The 8,729-nt window shown below is 42.1% G+C and overlaps 1 pseudogene across 1 annotated transcript; it reads left to right on the top strand.

Moving 5' to 3' along the window:
- The first annotated feature begins 5,213 nt into the window (after positions 1–5,213).
- On the top strand, positions 5,214–8,004 carry LOC147847311 (uncharacterized; annotated as a pseudogene). Its single transcript, XR_015532345.1, has 7 exons — positions 5,214–5,219; positions 5,580–5,701; positions 5,884–6,004; positions 6,299–6,409; positions 7,159–7,348; positions 7,445–7,534; positions 7,752–8,004. The product of XR_015532345.1 is annotated as an uncharacterized LOC147847311 (transcript).
- Positions 8,005–8,729: the final 725 nt, after the last annotated feature.

The raw sequence follows: 8,729 nt of genomic DNA, 5'->3' as shown, positions 1-8,729 counted from the left end.
AGAAGTGTGATCATCGCCGTTTTGTCTTCGGACTTCATCTCCTTGGCGATGTGCACCGGTTTTGCTTCGTCCGTGGTCCCTAGGTTCACCTCTTCCAATTGCGACGCTTTTACGCGTTGTGAAACGGCCATTTCCCATTCCAACGCTTCTTGCGCTTGCTGTAACTCCCGGATTGCGTCTTTATCCAGTTCTGCTTCAGCCTCTTCCGGTTGCGATAAGTATGGTGCTACTGCTTCGGCAATGTCAATTTCGAAGAGGGGTATGATCTTCGGGTTTTCCTACAAGTACTGAGCTTCTTCTTCGTTAGCTAATCCTTCTAGCATGTTGACGCATTCCGCATACAACGGTGTACATTCCTTGCCAGTGCTCGTCCTTGGCTGTGTTGGTACCCGTACCTTGGCTTTTCCTCGCCAAAAGGTAATTATATTTTTCCTCCAATTCTGTTTGATATGTGCCGTTTTCAACCATGGCCGACCCAGCAACAGCGGGTATGCGCCTTGTGCCTGTAATTGTAGCACTACTGCCAAGATGTGAAATGTATGACCGTCGACGGTACTTCTAATTTCCGTATTAATCCTGTCGGCCGCACTGAGCTTGTATCGGCCATCCGCAACCAGAACGGACACGGCTCCCACTCGTGGATTCCTAGGGCATCACACGTCCGGAGGCTTATTACATTCACCCCAGAGCCTCCGTTTATAACTGTGCCGGGGAGTTCTTTCCCTTTTACAATGGCAGTGATTACCGGACTGCTGGTGTCCACCACCGTTGGTCCCTCCTCCGGATTCGAGAAGAGTACCGGTGCCGGTGATGGTTCTCCTACCGTCATGGTCGTCTTCAGTCCTTCCGTGAATCTTGGCACGAGTTGTAGGAGTCTTCCTAGTGGCAACATAATCTGGCATTCTTGCAACGCCTACCATGTCTCGTTCTCGGAGTGACTACCGCCGGCCAGCCCTACGGTGTTCTCCTTTTGCCGCTGTAAGTCTGTGACATTCTGCTCGTTTGCTTTCTTTACCCATTTCGTTGCTTGTTTCCGGATGGTCTCCTGCGTCTCCCATTCCTTGGCCATGCCTTTCGACCTTGTGGTCACCTGTTGCAGATCTGCCACCTCAGGGACTACCATATTTACCGCCGGTCGTTTTTCATAGCTCTTCACCGGGCATTGGTTACTATAATGGCCTTCCTATCGGCAGTAGTAGCAGTAGGCTTTCTGGGTATTGCTAGATTCGGCATTGTCTGTTGTACCCGGGGCAGGTCCTGCGGTACGCGCAGGGTTTTGGACTGGTAGGCTGCTTGGAGCTCCTTGTTCCGGATCCCGTGGGTAGCCGCCTTTTTTAAAATGTTGTTTTTTGTTATAGCTCTTCTTATTGTGGTACTCTTGACGGGGTTGCCCGTTATATCTTCCGTATTCCTCCCGTTGCTGACGATACCCGGGGGAGTGCTCCCGATCGTAATGTTCATATCGTCTATTGTAATCCCGGTACCGATCATGCCGGTCATAGTTATCCCGCCGATCACCGTACCGGACATCATTCTCCCGTCGATCGCCATACCGGACATCCTGTGCCGGTCGGTCGCGGTCCATTCGCCACTAGTGTTCCTCTTCTTCATCCTGGCTGCTGCGTGGCTCAATTTGTCGGACGGGCGGTGCTTGCCGGTTCAACAGATTATACTCGCACCTATCCGTCGTATGGCTCTTGGATTGACAGATTACACATTGCGTCCTCATAGTGCATTCTAGAGCCGAGTGTCCGGAATTCAAGCAGGTTGTGCACTGTATTGCTTGCCGAAACCGGAGGTCTTCATCGGACGGTAACGCCCGTTGGAGTGCTCCCAGTGTGAGCCAGGAGCTTGTCTTTTCCATCTCTCTCACCCGGTCAATGACCTGGTCGATGGTACTTGTGCGGAAGTCAATTACTGTGCAAACCGTGCGTAGGGGTTCCTGGAGCGCGTTTAGGAATATAGTCCGTAATTCCTCCTCCGGGGGTGCGCGGGCAAGCTGACTATGCATCCGTTGAAACCGGATGACAAATTGGGGAATGCTCTCCCTTGCCTCCTGTCAGATGGTATAAAATAAGCCTACCACTACGGTCTGGTCCACCTCCTTTTGGAAAAAATGCAAGAATTTAGCTTTTAAATCTGCAAAGGTGTTGATGGTAGACGAGTCCTGCGTCCGGCGCCATCTTGCTGCCGGTCCCTCCAATGTGACACCAAATTCCGCTATCTTAGAGCGTTCTTCTTCATCCGGGGTCAATCGCTGGGACACATGGTTGGCTTCCCATGTCTGTTCGAAGGCGTGCACATGAGCTTCCGCGTCCGGATCATCTCTATACTTGGAGTATTGGAACGGCATGTCGTCGTCCGGTATCGGTGCGCGGGCTGGTAGTGTTGGTGCTCCTTCCGGAATTTTCTCCGGCGTCGGTGGTCTTTCCCGATTTGTTTCCGACGTCGGTGGTTTTTCCTCTTCTTTTGGTGACGGAGGCCTCTCCTCTTCGACTTCCGGTGTCGGAGGTCACTCTTCCTCTGCTGGTTCCAAGGGTTCCAGCATTAGCACTTCCGGTTCCGGTGTTGGTAAGGTATCCGATCCTTCGTCCTCCGGTCTGCCCAGGGTTTCGTTGCTGCTACGGTAGTTCGTGTGCACGCTGTATTCCCCTTCAGAGTCCGATTCATATGCTGAAAAGGCTTCTGCTTCGCCTTCTCCGTTTGCCAACGCGTGGAGAAGGGATTCGGTTTCCCGGAGGCTGCTTAGGCTGCTACCGTCGTCCGGGTGCGATGTTTGCTGTAACCAGAGGGAGTCCTCCGCTACTCTCCGGATTACGTTGGAAAACGAGTGATCTGCTCTAATTTCCTGCGCCGCTTGCTGGAAAGCCTCGCGTCTCCTTTGCCTTTCGGCAAGGCGTCGAGTTCGATCTGTAACCAGGTCATGCATTGATCTAGACATCCATCCGTGCCGTCGTTCGCTGCAAAAACAGGAATCGTGGTCGCCAAAAACTGTGTTAACTCTTAGGGCCGAACAATGGCCTAACACAGAGTGTCTACGGAAGACACTTCACCAAAGGGTGTTACGGCAACCGGATTAGACTCAACGCTTAATCCGACTTAATTAAGTTACTTAGCATGATCGTCTTTCATAATCACACGCGTAAGATATAACAATTAAGACAGAACGGCAATTAACACAGAGAGATAACAACGCTAAGCTTTTATTAATTAACCGCCATTCATTACATTGTATCCGGGCCTTTAAATAGGTTTCCGGTCTGTATTACAAAACGGTGCCATCCGCACCTGTTCGGGATCGGTCCGGATCCGGAACGGCATACCGATTCCGGTCCGTCCGTCCACACTCATAGCTTAATTACAACCACATTCCTACTACTTAAATAACTCTCCGTTTCCCACTCTGGACTCCTTTGCCGGCCGGTAACAGCTGCTTTGAATACGATCAACTATGTTCTTTGGTTTTTCAAGAGAACCACTTTCCACATTCGTGGTTGTAAAGTCAACAACTATGCTTCATGTTTCCCCATCAACCATCTTGCCGGATTACCACCAAATTCCTATACATACAACAACAAATTAAGTCAAATTTCCTCCTCTCCCCATGAGCTTATTCTTCGGCCCCCACACCATCATCACTCATTCTTATCAAAAAACATAAAAACTGCTTCGTTAAGTCATCATCAACCATCTCGCCAAATACACCAAATTCATGCACATAAACAATAAGATGTATCTAAATTCCTTATCTCCTCATAAGAATGTGCTTCGACTTCCACACCATCATCACTCATCCTTATCCAAAACCTCAAGTCAGAGGAGTTACCTATCACATCAGCATGATGTCCTATCCATGGGCCCATTGTTCGATCTGCCATCACCGAGCTTGTCAGAGGGGTTGCTTGTCACATCGACATGAGGTCCTATCCATGGGCCCATTGTTCGATCCGCCATCACCGAGCTTGTTCGAGAATATCAATTGGTAATATAAATGTCATTTCTCTTTGTTCTCTTACAAATAATGCAAAGAAACATTGATTCATAAGCCATATTTTATTTATCCATCCTTTCTCTAAAGGGATGGTTTCTTAGCTAGGAGAATTATGAAAAGCTTTTACAAAATAATGGTTGTACCTAAAACAGTGAAAGTTGCCAGAATTCGTGAACTGGTGTAAATGAGCAAAAGAATGTGATTTACAAGTGAATAGCAACCACAGTTCAAAATAAATTCCCATTAAATACAAGAAACGTATTTCTGGTAGACATGAATACCATAAGAGGTATGAAGAGAGACATATTTCATGAAAAATCAAGATAATATAAACCATATTTTTTCTTCAAAATAAAACAAAAGAGAAACCAAAACGAGTCAAACCGCATCCATTGACTGGAAACTGAAGAGATGGTAGAGATTTCCATGATAACTATCACCATAACTGTCAGGATCAATACAGCTTTTCCTAATTTCTCACGCTTTCCCCTGTTTGTCTTTATCTGCCCATTATATTTGCAGCTTAAAATTCAGATTCACACGTTAATCTAACTAATATCCAGATACAAGCAAATAATCTAACTGCTTTCCCATACAACTGTCACATTACATTCTATGTGTCCCATTTTTTGTAACATAGGATCACCATTTTGAACTACTTGAAAGATCTTGAGCTCTACAATTTTTCTATTGTTGGTTCTGTATGTAGACCAAGAGATAAATCTCATAAACGTTTATCATTTATACATCAGTTCAATGTCATATCTAGGCTGTAGATACAGTGGAAAGGGTGGAAATATCAGTTTTAACAGCATTTGCTGAAGTTTACTAACATCATTTTCTTGTTCACATTTGAGACAAGTTGATCTTATTGTGTTAATGACACCATTGTGTTCTTGCAGCGGACTAAACAGAGACTAAAACAGGCTGAAGAGTCTACAATTGCAGTCATATACACTTCAGCGTATGGGAACAACACAGCTGCTCTTGCTCAGGCAATCAGGTATGGAATCAACTTTATGCTTTAATCATGATAAAATATAACCATCAAGAGAGAAAAGTAACTTCTTTGGATACTTATCACAGCCAAGGCATATCAAAAGCAGGTGTAGTGGTAGAGAGTTTGAATGCAGAACAAAGCACCAGTGCCGAGGTTTCTACTGTTGTGGATTTGTGATAGGGAGTCCTCTGTCCTACCTTAGGTGGTCATATGTCCACACCTATGCAGGTATATATATCTACAATACTGAATACAAGAAAATGTTTACTAGGAAAAAACTCTGAAACACCCCACTGAGAGAAAAAGGAGATAACTTGACCATATAATTGCTCAAATAGCACAGACAATTGGTTGAGTTGAACATACAAATTCTCAAATATAGCATTTAATTTCTCATTAGAGGGTTGAACGGAGGAGGGGAGGGCATGTTGGGAAGTAATGAAAACTCGGGAGTACTTGATGGAATAAAGAAAAACTAAGGGATACTTCAGAGTGTACCTTATTTATTAGATCAACATCCTGGTAGAGGTTGCACATTGTAGATCAGATTATATTTATTTTTACCTTTTTAATTAATCGTTGCTACAGGATACTTTAGGTATCATTCTTAGGGATGACAATGGTAGGAGTAAACCATGTGGGGTGTTTGGTTCATTTGGCTGGAGTGGAGAAGCAGTCGATGAGATAGAGCAGCGCTTTAAGGATGCTGGGTTTTCCTTTGCATTTCCAACAATTCACTGCTAATTTAAGGCAAGTTCAGACATCATTCTAGAGAAATTAGTGCAAATTGTGTCATGGATGATGGTTATTTCCTATTAAGAGCCTTAACTGCATGACGGAAATTAAAATGTTGTTGGCTGGGTTTCATCTTTTGCAAATTATTAGCCCACAGAATCCATCTACAAGTTTGTGAGGAAAATGGCACAGCTCTAGCACAATATGTGAAGAAATCTAAGTCGAAAGAGAGAAACATGACATCTCCTCAATTCACTGCGGCATCAGATGTTGAACATGTAAGAAATGACCCAATAACTTTTGTTTATATTCTGTTAATATTTGCACTGTCTATTTTCACTTTGTCAGTATCTCCGTCTGACTATAATAATAGAGAATCACTGCAATTAAGAAGAATAAACTAGACATAGTTTGAAATGTAGAATGGTGATTATTATAGTTGTCATTTTATAAAGTAGCTATCTCTACAAGAGTTAGCACATTGTGGGGTAATTTAATAGTTGTGTGAGTTCATTTTGCTTGCATATATAGGTGAAGTCTTGATTTTGTATTTCTTGTGACATTAATCTCAGGCAGTGGGTAGAGTGGTTGGTTTTCTTTGTGTTGTCTCTGCCAAGGAAAGTGCAATGTTGGCCTCATGGGTTAGCCAAGCAAGCTTTGATCCTCCAGGTCTGACAATCACAGTATGCACATCTTCACATCAATATTGTAGGCATTGTCACACACATTTGACCATTTTTACATTTTACATACACATTTGAGCTTTGTTACTTGGACGTTTTTCCGCAACATTACATTCACATTCAAGCATTGTTAGATCACGTTGAGCATTTGCTACAGACACATTTCACCAATGTTTGCCATTGACTGGGGAGCAAGAACTACCCACTTTCTCGTATTTTTCTCAGAGGTGAGAATGCTGTCAAATAGCTTATATGATACTTTCAGCTAAAGTTCCTTTTCCTAACATAGTGAGAATTATACAACAATGTATTAGTGAGACTTTTTCTTTACACAGATATTTCTAGGCACTATTACATTCATAACCGAGCATTGTTACGTGGACATTTTCTGGCATTATTTCATTAACTTTTGAGCTTTTGTCCACACGCATTTGAGAAATTTTACATACACTGCGTATTGCTATATGCAATCACACTTGAGCAGTGTTACATGTTATATGCATACACATTTGTGCATTGTTACTTGCTACATTTACATTTGAGCATTGTTACAAGCTATGTAGGGTTTTGAACCGTTGTTATATGTAACGTAAGCTTTTGAGCATTGTTACATACACAGCTGACCGTTGTAAGACATTTGAGCAATGTTTTTTACATGTATATTTGGGCATTGTTATATACACAGTTTGAGCATTTCTACGAGAAATTTTCACCTTTCGACTCATAAACAGCTCTGATGTTTTGTTCAGGTTGCAAAAGAAAGAGCTGTAGAGAGTCTGTTGCTACCTGGTGGAAAGTTTGTCCTTAAATGTCCTTGGCCAAGGAAAAGTTGCTCCCATTACCAAACAACTGTTGAAGCCATTTAAGCCTGGAGAACCTCGCTACGGGGAATTAAATACCAAGGAATCAAAAAATGGTGGACGAATCCTGTTAGATGCTGTAAAATCTCAATTTATATCTTGATTTTATTTGTCAAGTTGAAAGTATTATATGAATATTTTCTTAGAACCGATGTACTTGTCTGTATTTGTTTAGATATCATGGATGGAATTCACGGTTGAAAGCAGAATGGAAACAGGAGACCATTGGGTATTATATGCAATTGTTGATGATGGTGCCTTGCAGGTATGTGGAGGTTAAGGGGGAAAACCCGAGTTTAGTGCTATTTTGTACTTGCCTTACTTGGAAAACAATCTATAAAATTTTCAAATTTAAGGTCCACGTCTAAATTATGAGATGTGCAGTGTACCAGCAAACTTAGATAAAGGTTTATTGAAATTTGAATAGTTTTCTCATGCTCTAATACAGATTGTTAATTTTGTTCATTGGTGTTTTTACACAGGATGATAAAATACTTAGTGCCATCCACTATAGAAAGACTGGCGGAAGTTATTGATGCTAAAACACCGTTCTCTCTATTGTCTTTTGTACATCTGTGGTTGAATGCTTCTCCAAATAATTATGAACACACTTTCTTATTTTAAAGCTAGCTTTGCTTGTATCCATCAAACGTTTCGACCCAGCTATCCATAGGCGCGGAAGGTTTGTAATTTTCCTGTGGATAATTAATAATAAGCTTCTTCCATTATTCACAACTTCAGTAAAGACAAAGTAAGTAGAAGAGGGGCATTATAGGTGCCCCACTAGAACTACACATGAGAAATGACAACGACAAACCTAAGTGATGAAGAACTAATGTATTGGCTTTCTACTGGAGTCCAAAATCAGCCCTATTATGTTTACAAGTGTGAGCAGGTGATATGATACATCTCTGTATTTAATAATAATAACTAATTGTTCTTAAAAGGAGCTCATATGCCAACAAGGTAATGATGTCATCTTCTACATCACAAGAACCACACATAAGAATTTCAATGCGAAACCTAAGTGAGGAAGAACGAATGATGTATTAGATTTCTACTGGAATTCAAAAACAGCCTACTAGACAAATTGTGTTAAAACATATAAGCAGCTTTGTGTGAGAAGGTGAAGCCAGCACTTCTCTTTATTTCACATCAATAACTAATTCTTCTTTGAGCTCATATAACAACAAGACAGTGATATCATCTTCTACATAAAGAGCAAAGAGCTATATATTATAGATGTTATTTTTAAAAATTAAAGAGAGTTTGTTTACTTCAAAGGGTAATTGGACACATGATTAAACAATTCAACAATAATCAAATCCAGAGTAATGCTTTGCTGATTTGGAATCATGATAGAAGTGACTAGATATTGACGAGAAAAGCATGTCTAATGTTCATCATTGTGAGTACATCAAATTTGTTAAATTTGGAACCTTTAATTAGTGTGGCACATA

This window comes from Azolla caroliniana, unplaced genomic scaffold (assembly GCF_043228905.1).
Source record: "Azolla caroliniana isolate FFs.n. ecotype wild unplaced genomic scaffold, voAzoCaro1.0.p SCAF_1197, whole genome shotgun sequence".
Classification (NCBI taxonomy): Eukaryota; Viridiplantae; Streptophyta; class Polypodiopsida; order Salviniales; family Salviniaceae; genus Azolla; species Azolla caroliniana.
This window is presented reverse-complemented; position numbering and strand designations above follow the sequence as displayed.